The 27,337-nt window shown below is 49.0% G+C and overlaps 1 protein-coding gene across 4 annotated transcripts in view; it reads right to left on the bottom strand.

Annotated features, from left to right (window-relative positions):
• Positions 1 to 27,337, bottom strand: part of LOC135212768 (uncharacterized) — a 94,334-nt gene that overhangs the window by 64,905 nt on the left and 2,092 nt on the right. The window contains exon 1 of one of the 4 annotated variants that reach the window (XM_064246536.1): positions 27,291 to 27,328. The exons of the other annotated variants lie outside the window; for them this stretch is intronic. The gene's annotated coding sequence lies outside the window, so the exon portion shown is untranslated. Of the gene's footprint in view, positions 1 to 27,290; positions 27,329 to 27,337 lie in introns of those variants that run through there. 4 annotated transcript variants of the gene reach the window in all.

The following is a 27,337-nucleotide window of genomic DNA, read 5'->3' as shown; positions in this document are numbered from 1 at the left end:
TTGTTCGAAGAGATTCTCGACCATATCCAACAGAAGAACAGTATATACATTTTAAGGATTGGTGTCGGCTCCCGTACCCAGAATCGTATCTGCCGATACGATAGGACCTAGAGAAAAGCACTTCTCATACGTCACACGCACGTCTTTCAAGTCAAATGAGATGCAATTACCGAGTTGCATCTCCAATATGTCGTATCTAATATGTTTTTTAAGCGACATATTCTTATAAAACGAGAGAGACGTCGCAACCGCTCGTACTTCATGAGCTTTTACCCTCAGAAGTTGTAATTGTTCGTCCGGACAGACCTTGAGCGTCCGTAATGACGTTTCTTACAAAGAACGCTAGAGCGTTCTTTGACATCAGTCTTGTGGGGTCTTTTACCGCGCACCAAAGACCTTGTCTAGAGCCTCCCAACTGACGCTTCCTCTGAAGATAGAACTTCAGAGCTCTAACAGGGCATAGAGACCTCTCTCTTGCTTCTCTGCCTACGAGACTAGACATTCCTTTGATTTCGAATGACCTAGGCCAGGGATTCGTGGGATTCTCGTTTTTCGCTAAAAACAGAGTCATTAAACGAGCAAATCGTCGCGTCTCTCCTTGAATCCTACTTTTATCCTGCAGAGCTTGTAACTCACTAATTCTTTTTTGCCGTCGCTAACGATAAAAGAAATAGGCATTTTCTAGTTACGTCTCTAAATGAGCCTGATGTGGAGGCTCAAATCTATCGAAGGACAGATATTTGAGGACTACGTCCAAGTTCCAGTTCGGAGGTATCTGGTTCCTTAGACTTTGACGTCTCAAAAGATCTTATGAGATCGTGGAGATCTTTGTTATTTGCCAGATCTAAACCTCTGTTCCTGAATACGCCGAGAGCATACTCCTGTATCCCTTTATTGTGGATACGGCTAGATGCGATTTTTACTCTCAGGAATAGCAAGAAATCAGCAATTTCCGCTATAGAGGTAGAGGAGGAGGACAACTTCTTGGCTCTACACCACCTTCTAAAGACCTCCCACTTCGACTGGTATACTTTCGAAGTGGAGGTTCTGCGAGCTCTCGCGATCGCGCTTGCCACTTCGCGAGAAAAGCCTCTCGCTCTGACAAGTCTTTCGATAGTCGAAAGGCAGTCAGAGCGAGAGCGGGGAGGTTTTGATGGTACCTCTTGAAGTGGTGGTTGTTTGAGAAGATCCGTCCTTCCTGGTAGGGATCTTGGAAAGTCCTACGATCCACTCTACCACCTCCGTGAACCATTCCTGGGCCGGCCAAAAGGGGGCTATTAAAGTCATCCTCGTCTCTTTTGACGCCACAAACTTTTTCAATACTAACCCCAGGATTTTGAATGGGGAAAAGCGTACACGTCCACTCGATACCAGTTTAGCAGAAGGCGTCTACCATAATTGCTCTTGGGTCTTCCACGACCGAGCAAAACACTGGGAGCCTTTTTGAAATGTATGTTGCGAATAGATCCACATGAGGAGTTCCCCACAGAGACCAGAGATCGCGACATACTTCCTCGTGCAGAGTCCATTCTGTATGAAGGACCTGGTTCCTCCTGCTGAGCCTGTCCGCCCTCACATTCCTTACTCCCTGTAGAACCTTGACAGCAGGGAGATGTTCCTGTGAGACGTCCAAAGTAATAGGTCCCTCGTGAGTTCGTAAAGGAACGAGGAGTGTGTCCCTCCCTGTTTCCGAATGTAGGCAGTGCGGTGGTGTTGTCCCACGTTTACTTGTACTACCTTGTCTCTCACCAGAGGTTCTAGGCTCTTCAAAGCCAGGTGTACGGCGAAGAGCTCTTTGCAATTTATGTGCCAGGACACCTGTGCTGGTTCCCAGGTGCCTGACACTTCCTCCGAGCCTAATGTCGCTCCCCAACCCGTCTCCGACGCGTCGGAGAACAACACTAGGTCTGGTTCTGTGATCTTAGAGAGATCCCTTTGTTCTCTTCCAGAGGCAGCAACCACCACTGTAGGTGTGCCTTTACCTCCACTGGAATGGGAAAAACGTCCGACAGTTGTCCGTTTTTCCAGCTCCAAGACTTCTTGAGGAAGAATTGAAGTGGACGGATATGAAGTCTTCCCGAGAGGGAAGAATTGTTCCAGCGAGGAAAGCGTCCCCAGAAGGCTCAACCATTATCCTCGCTGACGTTTGCTGTTTCTCTAAGAAGAGAGAGATTATCCTCAAACCTTTTGCGGTTCTCTCTTGCGAAGGAAAAACTCGAAAACCCCGAGAATCCATCCGAATCCCCAGATAGACTAGGTCTTGTCTGGGGGTCATCTGAGACTTCTCGAGGTTCACAAGCAATCCCCAACGCCTTGGTCAAATCCAGAGTTAACTTTAGGTCCTCCAAACACTGTCTCTCCGATCTGGCCCTGATGAGCCAGTCGTCTAGGTACATCGAGACATTCACTCCTTTGAGATGAAGAAATCTCGCCACATTCCTCATCAGGCTTGTGAAGACCTGAGGAGCTGTGGACAGGCCGAAACACAAGGCTCTGAACTGAAAGATCCTTCCCCCCGTCATGAAACGGAGGTACTTCTTCGATGAAGGGTGGATCGGGACGTGAAAGTAGGCGTCTTGGAGATCTAGAGACACCATCCAATCTCCTTGTCGTAATGACGCTAGGACTGAAGCAGAAGTCTCCATGGAGAACTTCTCCTTCTGAACAAATTTGTTCAGAGCGCTGACGTCTAGTACTGGTCTCCAGCCTCCCGAGGCTTTCGCCACTAGAAAAAGGCGATTGTAAAACCCCGGGGAGTTTTGATCCAGTACTAGTTCTATGCACTCTTGTCCCACATTTGTTCCACCATCGATCGAAGAGTATCCCTCAGCACAGGATCCTTGTACTTTGGCTGATAGTTCCCTTGGTATTGACGTTAGGGGCGGAGTATTCAGGAAAGGGATACGATATCCCTTCCTTATGATCTTTAATGAAGACGCGTCTGCGTCTATCAGTGTCCAGGCTTCCACGAATTCCAGGAGCCTGGCACCTACTGGTGTTTTGGAGGAGAAATGTTTCATTTGCCCTTTTTAAAGGGACGAAAGGCGGACCTACCTCTTCTCTCTGGAGCCTTCCTTCTTGCGGGAGGTCTGGAGATCGGACCACCTCGAAAGGGCTGCCTAGAAGTGCTAGGTTCTTTCTTGTCCGACACTAAAGCAGGTTTCTTTCTTCTTCCTAGCTGACTGCGTCAGAAGATCCTGTGTCGCCTTCTCAGTTAAAGAGTGAGCTACGTCCTTCACTAACTTAGAAGGAAACAAATAGTCCGAAAGAGGTGCATATAGCAGAGCTGCCCTCTGCGCATGCGAGACTGCCTTTGTTAAGAAGGCGCCATACACTGTCCTTTTCTTCAAAAGACCTGCGTCCAAATAATGCAGAGACTTCCAAAGATCCATCCTGTACTGCTTTGTCGATGCACGACAAAATGCATAACAGGGCTTCAGGTTCGATTCCCTGCGAATCGTGAGCTTTCTTGGACATCACCCCAAGGGACCAATCTAAGAAGTTGAATACTTCCATACATGGAAAAGTCCCTTGAGGAGATGATCCAGTTCCGAAATACTCCAAGTAACTGCGGGCAGAATTAAGACTAGGACGCCTTGAAGCGTCAACTAACGTCGAAAAGTCTGCCTCTGTAGTAGAAGGGAGAGCGATACCCCATATCCTCCCCCGTCTTGTACCATATGCCTCTTTTCCCAGCTAACCTTTGCTGGAGGCATGCAAAATACTGTCCTGGTTTAAGTCTTTCTTCGACTTCATCCAGGCGTCTAAGGCGTGTAAAGCCCGCTTCATCGAGATGGTGGGCTTCATCTTCAGAAAAGACGTAAGTCTTCTTCGCCTTCCGCACTCGAAAAGATGCGAGCGCGGAGAAGGAGGAGCAGCCGGAGTCAACTCGTCTCCGTATTCCTCCAGAAGCATGGTAGTCAACACCTTATAGTTGGACAAGCCCTCTCTTCCAAGATCGTCATCCTCCGAGTTTCGTTCGAACTCGTGATAATCCTGAGTTTCTGTTCTCCTTTCAGAACTTTCCTCTTCTGGGGGAGACAAACTCCTGATCGGAGAGGGGCTAAGGGAATGAAAGTCTTTCCTTTTTCCCGTTCTGATCGACTTGGAAGGCGTCACAACCTGCGGCTTCTCTCGCGCTTTAGAAGACGTCATGTATGACGCTTCCCGCTCTCCGAGCGTCATGTATGACGTCTCTTGTTGACGTTTAGATGACGCTTCGCGTTCTGGAAGACGCTTCGCTTTCTAAGGGCTTCCTCCCACTCGGGCGTCACAATCTTGGACGGAGCGTCACGTCTAAGATCCTCTTGTGATTTGACGCTTCACTTCTAAAAGACGTCTTCCAAGCAGGTGCGAGAGGACGAGACTTCTTAATAGGAAGCGTCACGTCCTTCCGACGGGGCGCTAAAAACTCCCACAAGAGATGACAGTTGTTCTTGCACCGCCATAATGATCTTCCTTGACGCTTCTCCTACGTCTAGTGCCTGACGCCTTTCGTCATCACTCGGGGAAGAAGCATGATGGGGTACTTCCTCATAAGCGTCAGGTGACGTTGACGCCACCTTCGCCTTCTTAATAGCAGACGGGCGTCATCCACGAGAAGCGCTCCGGGCTAGAATCAATGTCTTGCTTCATATGACGCTTCAGCGGTCTCGATAAGTTCGACTCCTTCCTACCCTCGTTTAGGTGAGGGAGAGGGAGAGGACGAGAAACACTCGCGAAGGACGCTTTTCCTGTAGCGCCCTTGAGCTGGCTGCCATGAGCAAAGCTAGCTGAAGGGACGTCTGACCGTTGGGGATTCCCCACGACCTCCTTAATGCTTTCGACTTTCCTTCTCCTCTGGGCATGTGAGCTTGGAAGAGGTCTAGGCCTGGGAGCGCCGCAGGGGACGATCAAACGCCCCCTGACAATCACAAAACACTGATAGGGCTCACTTCACTATCACTAGCCTTACCTTTCGAGTCCGCCATCTTGGACTTCATGTCTCGAATCGTCGCTTTCAGATTGGCGATTTCCGATGCCGAATCCGAAAAGACACTCGAGAATGAGATTTATAGGGAGAATCTCCAGTAGTAGGTTAGAAATTATCATTGAAAGGCTCAATAGGCCTTGAATTCACACCTTTCAGTTCTTCTAACTCTATCCCTCTCTAACTTCTTCAAATAAGAAGGTCAAAGTCTTCCATTCTGCATTCAAACTCTCGCATTCCTTACAAGTGTTAATAGCAGAACACTGCACCCCCCCCCCTACATTTACGGATACGTGTGAGGAGGATCAACCGAAGCTTTCGGTATCCTCACCCTGCAGCCTACATTCACACACATTCTCACACTCACATTAGAATCAGACATACTGAGAAAATCCAAAAGAGTTATTCCAAAAACACAGTCCACAGTAGCGAATGCCAAAACACGATCCAAATACGTCACCAAAAGTCGAAAAACGTTGATCAAATGTTGAAAAAAGAATCCAAGTCAGGAGGTAATAACAACAATGTTGATACCACCGGCGACAGAGAAAATATGATAGAAAACGGGGATGGTTCCTAGTCCTGCCACCAGGGCGAGGCCGGTAGATCACCTGACCTACCTGTAGCGAGTGGCGCGAAATTTGAATTTCTGTCGGGGACGACGGAGTCTTAGCTATGTATATATCTGACAGGTAAGTTGATTGTATGAAATTTTCAAAGTTCTCACAGGACATAAAGTTCTTTCCATTTCATTCCCAACTAATTGAGAAAGGCCTTTTACTTCAAAAGTCCTAGGCCAAGGTCTCGAGGGGTTTTCATTTTTTGCTAGAAATAAAGGTTTTAAAGGACAATACAGCTGAATCCTTCTTAAAAACCCACTCTAGAGTCAAGCGCTTGCAGCTCTCACATCACTCTTTTCGCAGTGGCGAGAGCTATTAAGAAAATGCAGTTTTCTAGTCAAGTCCCGGAAAGTAGCTTTATCGGGAGGTTCAAATCTCTCCGACATAAGGTATTTGAGAACCACATCCAGATTCCACTAGGGGCGAGAGAAGTTCTTAATTTTTTAGTTTCAAATGATCTTAATCAAATCATGCAGATCTTTGTTATTCTCTATGTTCAGGCCCCTATTCCTGAACACAGCTGATAACATGCTCTTATAGCCTTTAATGGTTGACACTGCCAGATGAGATTCTTCTCGTAAAAAACAAAAGAAAATCAGCATTTCGTCACAGAGGTATCGGAGGAGGACAGCTTCTTCGCCTTACACCATCTACGGAAAATTCCCACTTCGATGGTATATCCGCATGGTTGAGGACCTTCTTGCTCCAGCAATTGCTTTTGCCGCTTCGCGAGAAAAGCCTCTCGCTCTGACCAATCTTCGATAGTCGAAAGGCAGTCAGAGCGAGAGCGTGGATATTTTTGTGATACCTCTCGAAGTGGGGTTGTCTGAGCAGATCCGTCCTTTCGGGAAGAGATCTGGGGAAGTCCACTATCCATTCCTGTACCTCTGTGAACCAATTCTCTTGCAGGCCAATAGGGAGCGATCAATGTCATCCTCATTCCCTCCGAGGACAACGAACTTTCTCATTACTTCCCCCAGCATCTAAAGGTGGGGGAAACACATACGCGTCTGATGCCCTCCAATCCATGAGCATGGCATCTATGGACAGGGCTCTGGGATCGTCCCCCAGCGAGCAAAAGTTCTCCATCCTCCTGGATAGGAATGTTGCAAACAGTCCACTTGCGGCTTTTTTTTTCCCCTTCCCCCAAAGAGACCATAGTTGCTGGCAGACTTGTGAATGAAGGGTCCACTCTGTTGGAAGGACCTGGTTTTTTTCCTGCTCAATCTGTCTGCTCTTATATTCTTCCCTCCTTGAACGAACCTCGTCAGGAGTCGAACCCTCCCTCTTTCTTCTGTCCATGATCAACAGATCCCTTGCTAGTTGGTAAAGGGAGAAAGAAAGTGTGTCCCCCCCCTTGTTTTTCTTATATAAGCCAGAGCCGTGGTGTTGTCCGAGTTGACTTGGACCACCACGCCTCTGACTTCGTTCTCGAAAAACTGCAGTGCTAAGTGCACTGCTAAGAGTTCCTTTGCATTTATGGCCAGGCTTAGTTGTTCCTGTCCAACTGGCCTTGACTTTGTTCGCGGGCGGGGGGGCGGTTGTGTCGTGGTCCGTCGGGTAATTGGTTCGGGGGTGGTCCGGGTTTCGTAACGGTACCTTCCGGTTCGTCCCGTCATTTGTGATTCGTGTCCCCGTGTAAGGGCCCCGGTGTTCCGGGGCGGTCGGCGTGCCCTAGTGTTGCTCCCCACCCCGTAATCCGAACGTCTGAGAATAACACTAGGTGAGGGTTCTGAAGGGCCAAGGACACTCCTTTGTTTCTTGTCAGTGGTCCTAACCACCATCGTAAGTGGTTTTTGATACTCTCTCCTATAGGAAAGGTATCCAAAAGATCTACCTTTTCTTCTGTTCCAACTCCTTCTGAGATGGAACTGCAAGGGTCTCAGATTCAGTCTCCTAGAGAGATGAACTGCTCCAGCGAGGAAAGAGTGCCCAGAAGAGAGCCATTCCCTCGCTGAGCTTCGTTCTTTCTCTAGGAAGACCGAGATTTTCTCCAACCCTTTCGAGATTCTTTCCTGGGATGGATACGCCTCGAAAACCCCGAGAATCCATCCGAATCCCCAGATAGACGATAGTCTGACTGGGGATTGTGTGAGACTTCTCGAGGTTTACGAGCAATCCGAGAGATCTGGTCAATTGAAGAGCTATCTCCAAGTCCTCCAAGCACTTTTGTCTTGTCTGCGCTCTTATAAGCCAATCATCTAGGTAAAGAGATATCCTCACCCCCTTCAGATGTAGCCATCTTGCTACGTTTCTCATCAACGCTGTAAAACACCTGAGGAGCCGTCGAGAGGCCGAAACACAAAGCCCTGAACTGATAAATCCTTCCCTGCACCATGAATCGAAGATATTTCTTCGACGAATGATGCAGAGGGACGTGAAAGTATGCATCTTGCAGGTCGAGGGAGACCATCCAATCTCCTGGACGGAGAGCAGAGAGAACCGAGTTGGATGTCTCCATGGAGAACTTTGTCTTCTCCACGAAGCGATTCAATGCACTCACGTCCAGGACAGGCCTCCACCCCCCCGAGGCTTTCGGCAACCAAAAAATAGGCGATTGTAAAAACCTCGGGAGTGCGGATCCTGTACTACCTCGATGGCCTCCTTCTCCAACATTTGCTGCACCAGTCCAAGAAGGATCTCTCTCTTTACAGGGTCCTTGTATCTCGCCGACAGCTCCCTCGGAGTCGTCGTCAATGGAGGGTCTGTTCTTGAAGGGGATGAGGTATCCTTTCCTCAGCACTTGCAGGGACCAAGAATCTGCTTTCATTGAAGCCCATGCTTCCGAGAATCCCAGAAGTCTGGCCCCTACTGGTGATTGGAGGACTGGAATCTCATTTTGCCGTTCTTCTTTGGAACTCTAATGGAAGATCTTCCTCTTTTCTCTCCTCCTCTCTTCCTTGGGGCTCGGCTAAAAGCTCTACCTCGAAAGGGCTGTTGGGCAGGTGTTGGCTCCCTCTTCGAGACAGAAGCAGCTGGCCTAGGCTTCTTAGCAGAAGTACCAGCAAATCCGTGTTGCCTTCTCAGTAAGCGTATGGGAAATGTCCTTTACCAACTGAGAAGGAAACAGCTGTTTAGACAGAGGGGCCGTATAAAAGAGAAGCCCTCTGTACTGGAGAGACTGCTTTGGTAAGAAAAGAACCAAAGACAGCCCTCTTCTTTAATACTCCTGTCCCGAACAAGGATGCCACTTCAGCCGATCCGTCCCTGCACTGCCTTGTCCATGCATGCCAAAACACTATGCAAGACTTCTGGTTCCAAAAACTGAGGGTCTTGAGTCTTGTTGGCCAAAGCCCCAAGGGACCAATCTAGGAAGTTAAAAACTTCCAAGACATGGAATATTCCCTTGAGGAGATGGTCCATTTCAGACATTGTCCAGCTTGTTTTGGCTGCTGGAAGTGCATGCCTCCTTGCCGAATCCACCAAGGTCGAGAAGTCCGCTTCAGCCGATTGCAGTGGAGGGAAGAGAAAGTCCCATAGATTCCCTGTGCTATACCAAATCCCTCTCTTCCCTGATAGCCTGGAAGGGGGACAGGTAAACACAGTCTTCCCCGCCTCCTCCTTGTCCTTGGTTTTAAGCCAATTCCCTACCGACTGCAAAACGCCCTCTTCATTGAAATGGTCGGTTGCATCTTCAAGAAAGAGGAGGACTTCGCAGCCTTCGTAACTCGAAAATAAAGACCGAGGAGAAAGGAGGGGCAGCAGGACTCAGAGACTCTCCAAATTCTTTTAACAAAGGAGGCTGCTAGTATCTTATAATCAGAAAGACCTGCCCCTTGTTTTCTTCAGAGTCCGAAACCTCCTCTAGTTCTGTTGAGTTTTATTCGGAGAAGAATGTGCGACCGGGGGACTTCTCTCTCGGGAATGCACAGGGCTTGCAGCAACACCGGCTGCAACCTGACAAGGGCTACGGTCGCTTGTGCGACATCTTGAGTCCCTGCCAGGAAAAGGAAGGCCGATGTTGTTCTTTTAACCCTAAGGCCCTCCTGACAAGGACGGCGGCCGCTTGTGCGACAACTTTCGTCCCTACCAGGAGAAGTCCTTAAATGTCGTTCCCTTTTTTCATGATCCATTCCTTCCCGACAGGGGCTACGATCACCTGTGCGACACCTAGAGGACCTGTCAGGGGAAAATTGATCTTGAGAAAAATCCCAAAGAGGAGCCTCCAAGTCCGCTTCAAACTCCGATAACTCATCTAAATTGTATTCTGGGTTGTACAAATCCTTGCGCTGCCTTTCAGGCGCTCTAGAACGCTTTACGTCTTGTTTCAGCCAGCTTCAGGATTTGGCAGGCGCCTTGCGCCTCCATTCGGACACTTCAGGCTCTTACAGGCGCTTTGCGCCTCGTTTCAGGCGCCTCAGCTCTTTAGGCGCTTTGCTTCTTCTTTCAGGAGCTTGCCTCAGGTCTCCCTAGGCTTTCTCTTTGCTTTTCCTTTGAGGCGTTCTAGGCTCTCCAGGCGCTCTATGTTTCATATCAGGCGCTCTAGGCTCTCCAGGAGTTAAATATTTCCTTTTAGCCACTTCAGGCTTTTCAGGCGCGTTGCACCTCATTCCTTTTACTTGAAGAGCTTTACGCCTCATTTCAGGCGCTCCAGACTCTTTTCGCCTCGCCAAAAGAGTTCCAGGATCTTCAGTTACTTTGCGCCTCCCTTCATGCGCTTTCAGGTGCTCAGGCGCTTCAGGCGCCTCAGGCGCTTCAGGCTCTTTGCGCTTACCTTTCAGGAGTTCGTCCGATTTCGGGAGTTCCAATTTTACTCCTCGATACGGACATCTCATGTGCTTTCTTCCTAGTAGGAAGTTCCCTATACACATCTTGTCGCCTTGACGGCGTTTTGCGCTTGACAGTAGCCTGACGTCTGGCTGGCGCCAGGGTCTTGGCAGCGCCTCGTCCGAGCTCTCAGATAGTTCTAAAGGACGGGATCTTTTGATAGGGAGAAATCTATCCTTCCTTCTAGGCTGATCAGATTTAATAACTCCTACTAGGGAAGATATCTGTTTCTGCATATCCTCTAGCATCTTCGTAGCTACGTCTCTCTTTCCAACCTCCGATGCAGGAGAAGAAGCTTCTGAATATACATTCTTCTTCCTCTTTTCCGGAGGATATTCTTCCGGAAATTCTTCAGGGCTTGAGTCGAATGAAGGAGACTTCCAAGTTCTCTTCGAAGGTCCTCGACAATCTATCTGAACTCCATCCTTTTTTAGATGAGGAATCAGACGAAGAAAAAAACACTGTTTCAGGACGTCTTTCCAACGACTATCCTTGGCAGCCCGGGACGTAACTACAGGATCTGCCGAGGGGGACGCCTGACCGGTGGGGATTCTCTGAAACCTCCCAGCGGCTTTCGACATTTCTTCTCCACTGGTCTTGGGAGCTTGAAAGAGGTCTAGGCCCCTGGGAGCGAGACAGCCGATCAGACGCACCCTCCACTTCACTGGGAACACTTTCACTGCACTTACCTTCCAGTTCTTTAATTTTTTTGTTCCATATGTTTAAGCGAAGCTTTCAGACTCGCAATTTCCGATGTTGAAGCTTGCCGATCCGATAATCGGGAAGGTAAAGCTGTATGGGAGGAAACAATAGGGTTATCAATAGGCAATAGTCCGCTAACTGGCTCGTTAGAGACCGACCTACTTACACTCTTGGAAGAGGCTTTTCTAGCCCTATCTCTCTCCAACTTTCTTAGGTAGGAATTAAGCAACTTCCATTCCTCCTCATTCAAATTCTTGCACTCATCACATGTATTCAATTGAGAGCATACATTCCCTCTACAATTTTTACAAGTGGTGTGAGGATCCACCGAAGCTTTCGGCAGTCTCGGCAAAACAATTCTCATTCACACACTCTGAACGAAATCGACACGTCAGACATTATGAGAAATTCCAAAGCCAAATCCAAAAAACAGTCCACAATAGCGTATGCCAAACCAAAGATCCAATACGTCACCAAATAGCAGTCCAAAAGATCAACGGCGTAATGAAATTCGAAATTCAAGTCAGGAGGAACTAGCAACGATGTTACTAGTACCAGCGACAGAGAAAATCGGTGGCTTAAAACGGTAATAGTTTCCTATTCCTGCCACCCAGCGGCAGGCGGCGGGATCACCTGACCTACCTGTAGTGTGTGCCGCTAAATTTGAATTTCTGTCGGGGACGACGGAGTCTATAGCTAAGTATATATCTGACAGGGAAGTTTGAATGTATGAAAAACCCATGTATGAAAATTTTTAGTGGGTTTTTCTTGAGTTTTAACAAAATAGGCTGTTTTTAGCAAATTTTATAGGGGTTCCAAACATTCGCGGGTTCTAACTATTCACGGGAGGGTCTGGTACACATCCCCCGCAAATACGGGGGAACCACTGTACTTCCTGGATCCCGGATGAATGGGTATATGAAAGTACACGTCTTGAAGGTCCAGGGTAACCATCCAGTCCCCTGGACGCACCGCTGCCAGTACTGAATCGGTTGTCTCCATAGTAAATTTTGTCTTCTCCACAAACAAGTTGAGATGACTTACATCCAGTACTGGTCTCCATTCCCCCGAGGATTTCGCTACTAAGAAAAGTCGGTTGTAGAATCCTGGGATGAGTGGTCCAGAACAGGTTCTATTGCTCCTTTCCTGAGCATAGAAAGGACTTGCTCTTGTAATGCTTCTTCTTTCACTGGATCGTTGTAGTGAGCTCCAAGATCCCTTGGTGATATCGAAAGAGGTGGTTTCTTAAGGAAGGGGATCTTGTAACCTTCCCTGGCTACCGTGACGACCCTTTTCGTGCCAAATCTCCCAAAACTTCTGGAGTCTGGCCTCAACTGTTGTCTGAAGGACTTGTTCTTCATTGTTTATTACTGGGCTTCGAACCTCTCTTGGGAGGAGCTCTTTTTCCTCTGAAGGGCGGCCGAGAAAAAGTCTTGCCTTGAAAGGGCTGATTAGTCTGTCTTGACTCCTTAGGTGTCTTCCTAACAACTTTGGGGGGCAAATATTTCCTTACCGAGGACGTCAAGAGATCCTGGGTCGCTTTCTGAGTCAGGGATAGCGAAATATCCTTGATTAGATCTGAAGGAAAAAGCTGATCCAAGAGTAGAGAAAAAACCAACTCTGATTTCTGAGCGTTAGAAATGCCCTTTGCAGCAAAAGAGCACAGGAGGGACCTTTTCTTCAATACTCCTGCAGCAAAAAGCGATGCCAACTCATTCGCCCCATCCCTCAGGGCTTTGTCCATGCAGGACATAATAACTGCTTGGAAGTTGAGATGTAGATGATTCCTTATCTTACAAGGTTCGAGCCAGAGCCCCCAAGGACCAGGCAAGAAAATTAAAAACCTCAAATGTTCGGAAAATGCCTTTCAAGAGATGATCCAACTCTGAAGACGTCCACCAAATTTTGGCCGCATTCAGAGCATGTCTGCGGGAACTGTCTACAATGTTGGAAAAGTCCCCCTGGGAGGAGGCAGGTACTCCCAGGCCAAGACTTTCCCCCGTTGCATACCAGATTCCCGACTTCGATGCTAATTTGGCTGGAGGGAAGGCGAAAGAAGTCTTACCCGCTTCCCTCTTATCCTTCAACCACGTATTGATCCTTTGAAGAGCTTTCTTTGCTGTAATAGATAGCTTCATCTTCAAAAACGATGACTTCTTAGGCATTTTGTTCTTCGAGAACTGAGAAAGGGGGACATCGGAGCTGAGGGTTGAAATTCCCCTTCGAAGATTGACAGGAGGCAATCAGTTAACTTCTTATAATCTGAAGAAGGTGCTTCGCCATCTCTCTCTTCTTCAGACGCTAAGTCTTCCATCTCCTCTTCTGCTGAAGACACATCTTGTAATCCAAAGTCTTGTCGATGAAAATCTTCTCTAACACAACGAGAAGAAGACGGGTTAGCGTCCTGCCGCCTGCGTCCTGCGTCCTTCGCTTGAGCTGCGTCCATGATACGTGAATCCGCTTTGATCTTGCGTCCTGCGTCCTGTATGACGGAGCGCTCGTCCGTCTTAGCCGGCACCGTGCGTCCTACTCGAGAAACCGAAGTGCGAGGAGGAGGAGGCAAACTCTCATGATGTGTCCTCTTGGAGGACTTGACGGGGAGAGAAACATCCTTACGTCTTGAAGAAGGCTGCTCCGTTGCTTCCCACAACTTAACTAAATCGGCTAACTTCCCTTGCATCTCTTTAAGAAAGTCTTTAGTTTCCGTTTCCTGACGGGATGCATGCGCATGCGGGGATCGAAGGTGAGAAGCCCTGATACGACAAGAAGCAAAGACTTGAGGTCTGCGAGACAGAGAAGACACAGGAGAGCGCACCCAGGACGCAGAAGGAGAGCTCTTATCAGGCGAACCGCCGGCTATCAGACGTCTTGCGTCCTCCCTTGAACGAAACGATCTCCTCCTTTTGACCGGAACAACATCCTCATCCTCACTCGATGAGAAAATCTTGGGGCTACTCCACCTCTCTTGCGCGTAGCCGAGTTCATCCTGAGATGACGTAAGTCTGTGCATCCTCTTAAGGGGACGCGATTCTTCCGCATAGCGTCGATACCTGCCTGACACAGAACTATCGGTAGAAGAAAAAACACTTCCCAGTGTCGCCTTTTCTATGGCGCACTGCTGCAGCCTGGGACGCAACAGGACTGCCTGAAGGGACGACTAATCGTATGGGGACCCCTCTCGCCTCCCTTCGACTGTCGACATGCCTTCTCCCTTGGGTCCGGGAGCTTGGCAGCGGTCTAGGTCTAGGAGCACGAGAGAGACGATCAGCCGCCCCCTCCACTACACTGTCATAATCAAAAGCACCCACTTTGTCCGTAAGACGCTGAATCTGATCGCCCATTGATGCAAGGGCGGCAAACACTTTAACATAATTAGGATCCTCAGAAACAGCAGCAGGCGCAGGAGAAACCTGAGGTGAAGGTTATACAACTTCTACTTGGGAAGGAGGAGGAGAAATAACTGAAGCATTCAAGGCCTTACTAGAAGAGCCTGACCTCTCACTCCGAGACACCGATCTCCTCACTCTATCTTTCTTTCTTTTCAATCTCTCTACGTATTTAGTGAAAGTCTTCCATTCTTTCTCATTCAAACTTTCACACTCATTACACCTATTATCCCAAGTACACACACCCTCTCTACACTTCTTACACACTGTGTGAGGGTCTACCGAGGCTTTCGTTAGTCTCACCCTACACCCTTCTTTCACACACACTCTAAAAACAATACCAGAATCAGACATTGTAAGAAAATTCAAACGCGATTGCCAATCCAACTTTCCAATACGATACCAAAAGAATCCATCCAAGTACAGCAAAAAGTCAGCTAACGAGCTTGAAATTCAAGCAGGGAACCGTCAACGATGTTGACGGTTCGGCTGGCAGAGAAAATCTGACAAAAATGGGAATGGTTCCAAGCGCCAGCGCCATGTGGGAACGGGGTGGTGGCGATCACCTGAAACTACCAGTGATCTAGCGGTTGCCGCGAGTTTTGAAAATTCTGCCAGTGCGACAGAGAATATAGCTATATATATACCTGCCAGGTAAGTGTCATACATGAAAAATGACAATTTGTCGAAAATTGCATTTTTCCTAACTATACAAACCTGAGGTCTTTAACAATAGGAAGTAGCTAGCGGCAGCTGGAACGGTCGTAAGCTTCGAACAAGGGGAGAACGGTAGTTAACTGCTTGTCCGATCGTCGCGCGCCGCGCGACTGGGAGGTAAACAAATCACTTTTGCTTTTGGCCCATGCAAAATACGCAGAGTGAGGGGTGGCATGAGGAGGGACTTTATGTTAAAGGACCTCAGGTTTGTATAGTTAGGAAAAATGCAATTTTCGACAAATTGTCATTTGTTCCGATACGTAATACAAACCATCGGTCCTTTAACAATAGGAAGACTCACTTCTTGGTGGGTGGAATCTGAGTCTTTTGATGAACAGACTGGTGTTCGTCCATCCCTGGAATGCCTCCCTGGTCGTAAGAGCGAGGGAGGGATCCAAGCCTCTGTCCATTGATCGGGGTGTGGCACGCAGGATCAATGGTCAGACCTCTGGGCCGAGTACTAAGAGAGAGGCAAGCGTATCTCTTCGTGACCAGCATTGTAAGAACTTTTTCCTTTACATGAGCCAATGTAAAGTAATGAGTTTGTCTCATGTTGGCATCCACTTCTCCCCCTTGTTGGAGAAGTGGTGGATATTTACTCCTATCTCTAGTTAAAGAGATAGGATGGAGCTCTGTTGAATAGCTTACCTGCATCTGACTTCCTTCCAGCAAGGTACGACAGTATCCCTCTTGCCCACAGGTAGAGGTAGAAAAAGATGGTGAAGAGAAGCCAGTCACTCTCTCATTCACACATGCATTCTCCCAGTCATACCAGGAATCGATGCTGTTCTGCCTGCTCGGGTGCTGGGTAAGCTTACACAACGTGTTGAGCAGCCACCACAGGTCCCAAGGAAAAAGTATCCAAGGACTTGTGGGCAATATCCCGAAGGTAGAAGGACGTGAAGGTGGTCTGGTTGGCCCAGACACCTGCCTTCAGGACCTGCGCCACGGAGAAGTTCTTACGGAACGCTAAGGAGGGTCCGATACCTCTGACTTCGTGGGCTCTCGGTCGGAGCGTACGGATGTCGTCGCTACCATCAGCTTCGTACGCTCTCCTGATCACCTCACGTAGCCAGAAAGAAAGCGTGTTCTTGGAGACTTCTTTCTTGGTGACCCCAGTGCTAATGAAGAGGCGTCGACACTCAGGCCTGAGATGTCGAGTTCTCTTCAGATAGCGCCGTAGCGCCCTCACAGGACAAAGCAGCATCTCATCCGCATCGTTATCTGTAAAGTCCAGCAGGGAGGGGATCGTGAAAGACTCGAACCTGTCGTCAGGGATCGACGGATTCTGAGTCTTAGCTACGAAGTTCGGGACGAAATCGAGCGTCACAGATCCCCAGCCTCTGGTATGTTTAACCATCATAAGAAAGGCCATGTAGTTCCCCTACTCTCTTCGCCGATGCCAGGCCAGCAAGAAGAGGGTCTTGAGGGTCAGATCCCTGTCTGACGACTCTCGGAGTGGCTCGAACGGTGTTCGAGTCAGACTCCTAAGGACGAGAGTCACGTCCCACAGCAGGGGGCCTGAGTTCCCTGGGTGGGCAAGACCTTTCGAAGCTCCTCATTAGCAAGGATATCTCGAACGAATTCGTGATGTCCAGTCCCCTCAGTTTTAGGACGAGAGCCAGAGCGGCTCTATATCCCTTAACTGTGGGTACTGAGAGGAGCTTCTCTCGGCGAAGAAAGAAACACGAGGAAATCCGCTATACCTGCTGAAGAGTGGCTCTGAGAGGAGACAAACCCTGTCTACGACACCAACCACAGAAGAGACGGCCCACTTCCCCTGGTATACAGCTGCAGAGGACTGTCTGACGTGTCCAGCCATCTCTGTTGCTGCGCTACGAGAAAAGCCTCTCGTTCGCAAGAGATGGTGGATAACAGCCAGCCGTGAAGTTGAAGGGACTGGACTGCGCGGTGGTACCGTTCTACGTGTGGCTGGGCTAGAAGGTTGTGCCAGTTGGGTAGCTCTCTCGGTGCGTCTGCAAGAAGAGCCAGCAGGTCCGGATACCAAACGCTTGAGGCCGTTTGGGAGCCACCAGGATCATTCTGAGATTGGGAGTGACCAGCGCTCGACTGATCACTTTCCGAATCAGACAGAAGGGAGGAAAGGCGTAAGCGAAGAGGTTGTCCCAGGGGTGTTGGAGAGCGTCCTCTGCAGCTGCCCATGGGTCCGGCACGGACCGAGAAGAACACCTGGATTTCCTTGTTGTGCCGGGTGGCGAACAGGTCTACGACCGGTCTGCCCCCACAGGTTGAAGAGCCTTTCCGCCACATCTTGGTGTAGAGACCATTCGGTCCCTATCACCTGATCCCGACGGCTGAGCTTGTCCGCTACTACATTCCTCTTGCCTGGAATGTAGCGTGCTGACAGCTCTATCGAGTGAGCCGTGGCCCACTCGTGCACCGCTGCACCGTCAACTGATGGAGCGGAAGAGACACTAGCCCCCCCTGCTTGTTGACATATGCCACTACTGTGGTGTGTTGTCGCACATCAACACACTGAGTGTCCCACCAAGCGGTACCCGAAACTCTTGGAGTAGCGTTGAACGCCGCCTTGAGTTCCAGGGACATTGATGTGAAGGTGCTTCTCGTGATGGTCCCACACACCTGCAGTCAGCAACTCCTCCAGGTGTGCGCCCCATCCCTCGGTCGATGCGTCTGAGAACAGAGCATCTCCGGGGGGGAGTGCGTATGGGCACTCCTCTTAGAGGTTCTTGTCGTCGAGCCACCAGGCTAGGTCCTGCCTCACCTTGTCCGTGATAGCCACGGGAAAAGTAAGGAGGATCCTTGGCCTGAGACCAACTCTCCCCCTTAGCCTCCACTGGAGAGACCGCAGGTGAAGACGCCCGTGAGGGACTAACTTCTCGAGTGACGACAGATGGCCGATCACGACTTGCCATTGCTGTGGCTGCCTGTTTCCTGCCGCGACAGGAAACCGGCCGGCTGCCTCCCTGAATTTGCTGATACGCAAGTCTGCGGGAAAGACTTGCCCTGCTACCGTATCTATCAGCATACCCAGGTACTTCATCTTCTGCTTGGGTTCGAGATCGGACTTCTCGTAGTTTATCACGATCCCCAGATCGCGACAAAACTTAGGAGTCGATCTCGTCCTGTAGCAACTGCGAGCGGGAGCTCGCCAGGACCAGCCAATCGTCGAGATACCTCAGAAGACGTATCCCGTTCGAATGGGCCCAGCCGACACCAGAGAACACTCGCGTGAACACCTGTGGGGCGGTTGAGAGACCGAAACAAAGTGCCCTGAATTGGTACACCAGTCCCGTCGAAGATGAAGCGGAGGTACTTTCTGGAGGACTGATGGATGGTATTTGAAAATACGCGTCCTTCAGGTCCACCGAAAGCATGAAATCGTTCCCCCTGATCGAGTCGAGCACTGAGCGTGCCGACTCCATCGTGAACCGCGTCGTGCGAACGAAGCGGTTCAGGGGAGAGAGGTCTATCACCGGGCGCCAGCCCCCCGATGCCTTCTCCACTAGGAAGAGGCGGCTGTAAAAGCCTGGTGACTGGTCCTCCACGATTTCTACAGCTCGTTTCGCCAGCATGGTCTTGATCTCCTGTCGAAGAGCGTTGTCCTTTGCTGATCCCTGGACATAGGTCTGTAGATGGACGGTTTGGAGATGAGGGGGGGCCGAGACTCGAAGGGTAGTAGATATCCCTCCCGAAGGACGTCTACTATCCAGTTCTCGGCGCCGTAAGCGCTGCCAAGTCGCCCAATGGCTCGCCAGGCACCCCCCCACTTCCGGCAGCAGGTGAGGGGGAACGCCGTCCCCTAGCGTTTCCCTCCTCGTTTCGACTTCTTTCCAACACCTCCTCGGGGAAAGGAGGGCTGGGAGGAGGGCTGGTTGCGGCCTCCTCTCGCAGAAGTCGAAACAACTGGAGTCTTCACACGGGGCTTGGACGGTGCAACCGTCTTCGCCGCCGTGGAAGCGCTAGCCAAGCTCTTTGGTTTGGCCGCAGTTACTCGAGGTTGCCCAGAAACCTTCGAGACTGCCTGGGGACTAAGCGGTCACTCTCGTCAGTGCGCCGCCGTTCCACCGCAGCGTCCACCATCTCTCCAGGAAAGAGAGCTGGGGAACTCCTAAGAGGTCCTATTTCTTAGCCCGGAGTGCCGCTCACGCCCAGCCCCCTTGGTCACTCGGGTAAGGACTGCGTCCCTACGCCGAAGAACCAAGTTGGCCCACCACAGGTTAGCAGTCTGATGGGCGAGGTAAGAGATTGCTCTTCCTCCAGACTGGCACAGTCTCCTAAAAGAAGCGTCGTCTTCGAGAGCAGAACTCCCGGAGCCGGCCGCTACCTTGGATATTGTGAGGGACCACAAATCCAACCAGGAAACTGCCTGGAATGCTGCCATAGCGGTAGATTCCAGGGCAAGTGCCTCCTGCTGCGAGAACCATAGGTTTCTCCGACAGGAGCTGCTGCAGGGACACACCTGGAGTCAGCCTCGCTAACTCCGGGTTAACCTGTTTCGGCAGTATCGGGTCTTCTGATGGCACGTAGAAACGCCTCTGCCGCTGTAGAGGAGGAGGAAGCAGCTTAGAGGACCGTCCGGATTTTAGCGAGTCCTCCCGTCCTGAGACGATCCAGGACTGAGTCCGCCAGCTCTGATCGTGGCAACCCCATCATCATTTTGGGCTCCCTCTTGGGACCCCAAAATGACTCGAGCCGGGACGTGGGCTCCGATGGTGGTAGCGGCGATCCTTCCGCGAGGCCATTATGCAGACGCATCAGCTTAATGACTTCCGCGAAGTTCCTCTGTATCTCGGGCGTCACAGCGTCTTGTGGAGTAGGACCGTCCAGTCCCTCAACAAGGAGCATATCCCCTCGATACTCCTCCTTCAGAAGGAGGAACAGCGACAGACACCCTGACGGTCGCCTCCAACTACTTGCGCGTACGTCCTGGTCGGTCCTAAGACCGTGCCTGAGCCGTACGGCGTCATAGCCGGGTCACGAGCGGCGCAACCTCTCGTGATCGCTCCTTGGTACCTCGCTCCTCCCGGTATAGCCCGAGGAGGTTTGAAGGTATAGGAGAGGCAGACCTGACGCTCCCCCACGCTCGCTGGCAGGACCAGCGTGCGTAGTAGGGCTGCTGCCGATCAACGTCAACCAAACCCCCGCGGTGACGGTCCTAGCAGTAGGCCTAGCGTCGCCGCTCGCCTGGGGCGATTGGCTCGGCTGAGAACGTCGAGACCGCTCTCCAGCGTCAGGCGAGCTGCCCGCTGGTCACCGTCTCCGCCCCCGGTCCATCGGGAGCGGCGGACGGTGACCTGCTAGGCTCCCTTTCGCGTCGAGACCGGCCAGCGTCCTCTCGGCGCGTCAAACCGCTGGTACCAGCCGTGGCTGGTACCGGCGGCCGTGGGGACTCCTTCCTCGCCTCAACCCGTGGCCGGTCAGTGACCGTCACGTCAGCCCGAGCAGCCGTTGGTCGCTGCGAGAGCGTCCACTGGCCTGGCGAGAGTCGTGTGCACGACTCTCGCCAGTCTTCTGCTCCGTGCCGCTGTCTTGACGGCGAGCGAGCTCGGTCGTCGAAACTTTGGCTGGACGGTCCTCTTTAGAAGAGCGTCCACAAAAATCGGTGCTTCTCGCGAACGATAAGGCAGCCGAGACGGAACCTGGTTTAGCGGCAGAACCACTAGCACCAGGTGAGGACGCACCAGCCGAGGCTGATGCACCTCTGGTCCCCTTCCGTCGACTTCTTCTTTGCAGAAGAAGCGACGGGCCCCGCACCCGAAGGAACAGGAGGACCAGCAGAAGAGCTCCCCAGCTCGCCTGAGCGAGCCGGGCCCTTAGAAGATCCCGAAGGAGTCTTCTTAGGGGGGGAGGAGGCAACCTTCTTCTTCTTCGGCTGTTTGGGCCTTAGAAGTCGAAGGGGAAGGAGAGGCAGCAGACGACAAGAAGAAGACGATGAAGACGATGACGACACCTTCCTTACCTTCTTCCTCTTCTTCTTCTTCTTTCGCCAGTCTCCGCAGGACAGACGTCAGGTCTTCCATCCAGGAGGGAGCCGGGGCAGTTGCCGAAGCAACAGGGCCCGACTGCACCTGTCCGGAAGGACCTGAGACTGTTACAGCAACACCAGCAGCGGGAACGGCAGGAACAGGTCCGGGTTGAACAGCAGGGGACAGCAGGAACATCTGAAAAAGTAATGTGTACCTGAAACGGAAAGAGTCGCTGGAGCGGCCACAGGTACGGCAGGCACGGCAGGTACTACGGAGAGCCAGGCGTCCTGTCGACAGTCACCGTCATCCGTGGCACTGGCGGCAGGTCCAGGGGGGTACTCTTGGGGCAGCGGAAGTCCGGGGTCGGCAAAGGAAAAAATCCAGGTGGTGGTGGTATCGTCCTCTTTGGAACGGCGGCAATTGGTTTTTGTACTGCCACCGTGGGTGTCACCGACATTATATGAGGCGTATATACAAGATGTGGTGGCATCTCATACGCAGGGGTAGTTAATGTGGTCGTCGTGGTGGTCACCGCACCATGAGTGACCACGGCCGACCCCGCCAACCGCTGTAGCAACCCTTGGATGCTGGGCACTCCCTGCATGTCCCCAGCGACTCCCCCTCCCACACCTGTCCCAAGTCGTCCTTCGCTGCTGGCACACCTGCGGAAGCAACAGTCGGGTTAATAGGAGGGGCTTCCCCGCGCCTGGGGGGTGAAATACCCCCCCCAGAGCGGACAGAAGACCCCGAATACAACTGTACGTCCGGGTAGCGGGCGCCCTCCTCCACACTCGACGGATCGAGAGAGGAAAAGGACTCCGCTACCCCCCCCGCAGGGGAAGGCGCAAACCGTGGGGGCTGGCCGGGAGGCAGGAAAGAGGACGAAGTGTCCGTCACCAAAGGAGTCACTGGACTTTCCGATGACTTCTTGGCCGGCCTAAGTCTCTTCCTGCCCTCGTACAGCACCCACTGCGCCTCGGACCAATTCATACAAACCATACATGGCTCGTTGCGGGAGCACTCTCGCCCTCGACAACGAGAACAAACCTCGTGGGGGTCCACCTCAACAAAAGACCTGAACCCCCCACATTTACGTCCCTCCAGCCCGGGACACACTCTACGGGCGACTGGAGGGCGCGGTGAAATCTCAATCTCCTCTAATTCACTCATTGCAAATCAATTGAATAGAGAACAAAGTACTTACAATCACTCCTGATATACAGAAAGAGAAAACAAATACTCAAAGATGAAGCAAACGACAAGCGGGCAGAGCGATGGCGAACACGTCCTTCCCCACACACGGCCGAAAGCAAAAGTGATTTGTTTACCTCCCAGTCGCGCGGCGCGCGACGATCGGGACAAGCAGTTAACTACCGTTCTCCCCTGTTCGAAGCTTACGACCGTTACCTTCCAGCTGCCGCTAGCTACTTCCTATTGTTAAAGGACCGATGGTTTGTATTACGTATCGGAACAAATAGGTGATAGTGATGACAGTAGTGACAAGCACAATTAGCTACAAGGTACTACCAGTCCCGTTTTACCTTATTATACACTGATTGTTTTGGTTGTATGGACAATTACAAATGAAACGGAATAGGGGGAAACACCGCCTTGGATCCATCGTCATCGGGTGGATCAGCCTTATTCTCTCGATATTTAATTGGTGAAACAAGAATACAATTACAACTTTAAGCATACCATTCAAAAAGACTGAAGTTTAGTCAACATAATGTGCTATATGAAAGTGCCATATGAACTAAAATAAGCATGTGAGGTCTTCATAAATTATGTTTTCAAAGCAGTTTTTAAATCGAATATGGTGTCGACCGACTGAGGTGCCGTTTGTAACCGGCATTGATCCAACGTCCTTCCCAGCGGTCATTTGAACAATATTAGCGTATATAGGGTAAAAAACCGCATGGTACAGGGGTGGACCATGTACGATCAATGTGTACAACCCCAAAAAAAGTACATTATAACGCGTCCTGACATCGGAGATGGGCATCAGATGCGACTTGTTGTTGGTGAGAAACAAAGGAGCTAAACAGACCTCTACAAACGGTGTCAGGACGCGTTATAATGTACTTTTCTTGGGGTTGTACACATTGATCGTACATGGTCCACCCCTGTACCATGCGGTTTTTTACCCTATGTAACGTTTATTGATCTTGCTCAAGATTGCAGTTGTAATCAGCACAATAAACAACAATTTTGTTGCCTATAATAGTAAAAGTATGAAACTTTTTAATTCCTGGGGTCATGGTTTGACTGAATTCATTTTTACCTTGTAATCGGTGATTTTATTCTTACTGCCACCATCACAACTGAAACCCTCCACAGTGCTTCCTAGGGTAGATCATCACAGCAGGCCACGCAGGCCACCTACCATCAATGCAAGCCACCCTCCGAAAAACAAAAAGTACATTATAACGCGTCCCTGACACCCGAGATGGGCATCAGTCGCGACTTGTTGTTGGTGAGAAACGGAGCTAAAGACCTCTACTCTCCTTTCGAAGTAAGTATTTTGTTCCCCAAAGTTAGAAATTAAGGCCAAATTTTAAGATTTAAACAGATTTAAACAGAGGTACTGAAAACGGTCTCAAACGTAGTGCAAATCTCACCAAAACGCGTTCAACATTTTTACTTACAACTCGAGGTATTTAGAAGATTGACGCCATCTCGATTTTTACGGAGTAGCTTGTGTCAATAAACCTAACCATTTCCTGTGATAAATCCGCACACCACTTGTACCCCAGACGCTGGAGCACTTTTTTATCACAACAATCGAAAACACACGATTTCTCATCAACAACAAGCCAGGCGTAAACAGCTGTTGGGGTAGAAGATGACGAGAAGCGTGCTCTTGGCTAATTTTTAAATAAGTAGTAAAAACATCAATATTTGACATATTTATGATGATTAATTTGAAAATATTCGTTATTGAAAAAGTAACTCGACTCTGACTCAAATTAAGTAATTATTTTTCTGAATTAGAACGTTCTTTCAAGTTCGTATTATGACGTCACGACATCTTGACTTTCGTACCTATTGTAAATAATTGCTATACTCAACTGTCATTGCAGAACAGTTTTACCAGTTATTCATGCAGATTGTATCAGCTATACATGTAATTGTTATAATCGTAATGCATATATATCTTTATTATTTACTTTTTGGATATATGAAGATGTTTTTACTGCTGGATTATCGCCGTAGTGTGACGCAATCGTTTCGGTCCATGGCCTCTGTCTGTTTTCGCACCATAAGAAATTATGGGGCCGAATTTGCAATGACCAGAAAGTCGTTAAAGAGGAAAGTTAGCATTGAGGGGCATATGTTTTGACTGAGAAAAATACAAATTTATTCAATAGCTAGCTTGTAAAAAATACTTGTTATAAAAACTTGATTGACAACTAAGAAGCTGTCTACTATGGGTTTCAGAGACAGTGCAAGCAGGTTTTTGGGCAATACCTATTTCTGTAACGAACACTCTTAACAGAACGAGATTTTGCTATAGTGCATTACACCCAGTGCCGTAATTTTAATATAAGGGTACGTGAATCACTAATCGTAAAGAATAACGACACTTGTCCTTGTACCAAGAGACAAAAACTCCATTATGCAGAAATGGATACGAACACGCGTATAAAAGCTCCCACCTACCCTCTCCCCAACACCCCCCCCCCCTCCACCGCCATCCCTTTTCTTCTTCGTTTCCTCCGCCTTCCTTTCTCTCTCTCTCTCTCTCGTCTCTCTCTTCTCTCTCTCTCTCTCTCTCTCTCGTCTCTCTCATCTCTCTCTCCTCTCTCTGTTGCCATTCGGTATGTGTTGACCCTCCAAACTGGGTATAAGACTACACACAAAACGTTGAAATTGGTGAAATTAGGCTATGTATTGGAAGTATATATACATAAATATTAAAGCAATTTTATCATTATTGCATTACTATGACAACTAGAATTCATGGAAACAGTTTATAACCTGTTAAGCGTCACCCACGTAATAATACGTTTACCGCGATCTACTCGGTAGCGCCTTCAACGGGATATTACGTTCAAGACTTTAACTGTGCTTGTCAAGCCGTCAGCCCCGTAATAATACGTTTTACTCGTATAGAAAGTGTAGGAACATCATTTGGTACACTCTCAGCACATGGGAAACTTATTCCAGCCTGGCAACTCTTTCCTGGTGGTCGCTTATGCTAGAAAACTGCCTGTCCCTGTTTTGGTTTTCTTTCAATACGCTTCGGGCGTTTATCGAGACAAATTGGATTTCGCGTCTTTCACAATGAATGTCCCAAAGAGGAGGCATATTTCTTTAGGTGAGATCAATCAAATACTAGATGAGGAGTGTGATATTGATAACCTATTTGATGATGAGAGCTCTAGTTCTGAATCCTCCAGTGATGATACAAACTTTTCTTCCAATTGCGGGAGTGAAGATGACTTTTCTTTGCCGAGTGACTGGACTCCGAGAGAGAGAGAGAGAGAGAGAGAGAGAGAGAGAATTTCCTACAGTTAATTACAGTATGAATAACAAGCATAAAAATCAATATTAACTTTGAAAAACTATCATCAGTGCTATGATCGCTGATTACAAAAACAGCGTGACGGTACGTTAGGCAGCGAGCTCATCAGGGTCGGACGCTTAACAGGATAATGGAACGGCGTATGTGTGAAGCCTCCACTATGTGGCAACGATGATTTTGCCATCTTAGCATGCAAACATTAAAGCATGCAAACATTAAAGTTACATTTATTTCTGCATAACGATTATTTAAGAAATTCAAAATACTAATAAAGACTGAAATCAATGAAAGTGCTAGCAAAAACAAAAAAGTAAAAAAACAAAAAACGTAGTCGTCCTCTATGCACTTTTCCGTATTCGTTCCTCTATGGTTTTCGGCAGCCAGATGTACGAAAACGTTAGAAACATTTGATTTTATCTACTTTAGAAATATCTGTATTTTTATTTTTTCGGGGTAATTTTGGTTGCAAAAAAGGGATAATATACATGAATTAAATTAAATATTTTTTAAATAACAATGTAAATTTAAACTAAATAACGAGTAAAGTAAACAGTTTAGGGAATAAAACTTTGCAGTTTCGTCGTCTGTCGTCGTCTGTCGTCGTCTGCTTGTAATTGTGTTTATGGCGCGCGCGCTTAGAAACCAGGAACAGCAACGGGTTTAAAGTGCAATGTGGAGTGAACTGAGACCAAAATGTGTATAATAACAATCAAATAAGCACTGTGGAGTTTCAGTTGTGATGGCAGTAAGGATAAAAACCGCCGATTACAAGGTAAGAATGAATTCAGTTCCAACCATAACCTCCGGAATAACAAGTTTCATCATACTTTCACTAATATAGGCAACAAAATGTTGTTTTATTGTGCTGATTACAACTGCAATCTTGAGTAAGATCAATAAACGTTACATACATACGCTAACATTGTTCAAATGAGTGCTGGGAAGGCTGGGGAAAGATGGTGTCCGTCACTGATGAGAAACCGTCCATGAAAAACGTAGCCGCCATATTGGATTTCAAAACTGCCTTGAAAAACATATTTTACGAAGAGCTCACATGCTTATTTTAGTTCGTATGGGGCTTTCATATATCACAATATGTTGACGAAACTTCAGTCTTTTAAATGGTATGCTTAGAGTTGCAATTTTATTCATGTTTCACCAAATTAAATATCGAGTGAATAAGACCCGTCTACCGTGATGAGGGTTGGCCTGTACTGATGTTTCCCCCTATTTGATGGCGTCGATCTTCTAAGTTATTTACTTCTAAGTTATTTAATTGTAAGTAAAAATTTCGAAAGCGTTTAGGTGAAGTTTGTACTGCGTAGGCCACCCTTTTCATTACCCTCTGTTTAAAGTTTAAATATGGCCTTAATTTCTAACACTGGAAAAAATACTTCAAAAAGAGAGTAGAGGTGTTTAGCTCCGTCTCTCACCAACAACAACTCGTGACTGATGACCATCTCCGGTGTCAGGACGCGTTATAAGTACTTTTTCGGGTGTCCAGCCGTGATCGACGGTGAGTTGGTCAGTCCATGCGGTGTTTTTACCCTAGTAGGCTATCATTAAGATTCAGTCCTAGACTTCGACTGGATAGCTACCTACTAGGTATCGGGTTCTTTAATTTTTTTCTGTCAAGGGAAACGAACCTACCATCAAACAACACAGCAGACCTCCTCGTAACTATTTTCAAAGAATCA

Source organism: Macrobrachium nipponense, chromosome 41, assembly GCF_015104395.2.
Source record: "Macrobrachium nipponense isolate FS-2020 chromosome 41, ASM1510439v2, whole genome shotgun sequence".
In the NCBI taxonomy this organism is placed as follows: Eukaryota; Metazoa; Arthropoda; class Malacostraca; order Decapoda; family Palaemonidae; genus Macrobrachium; species Macrobrachium nipponense.
This window is presented reverse-complemented; position numbering and strand designations above follow the sequence as displayed.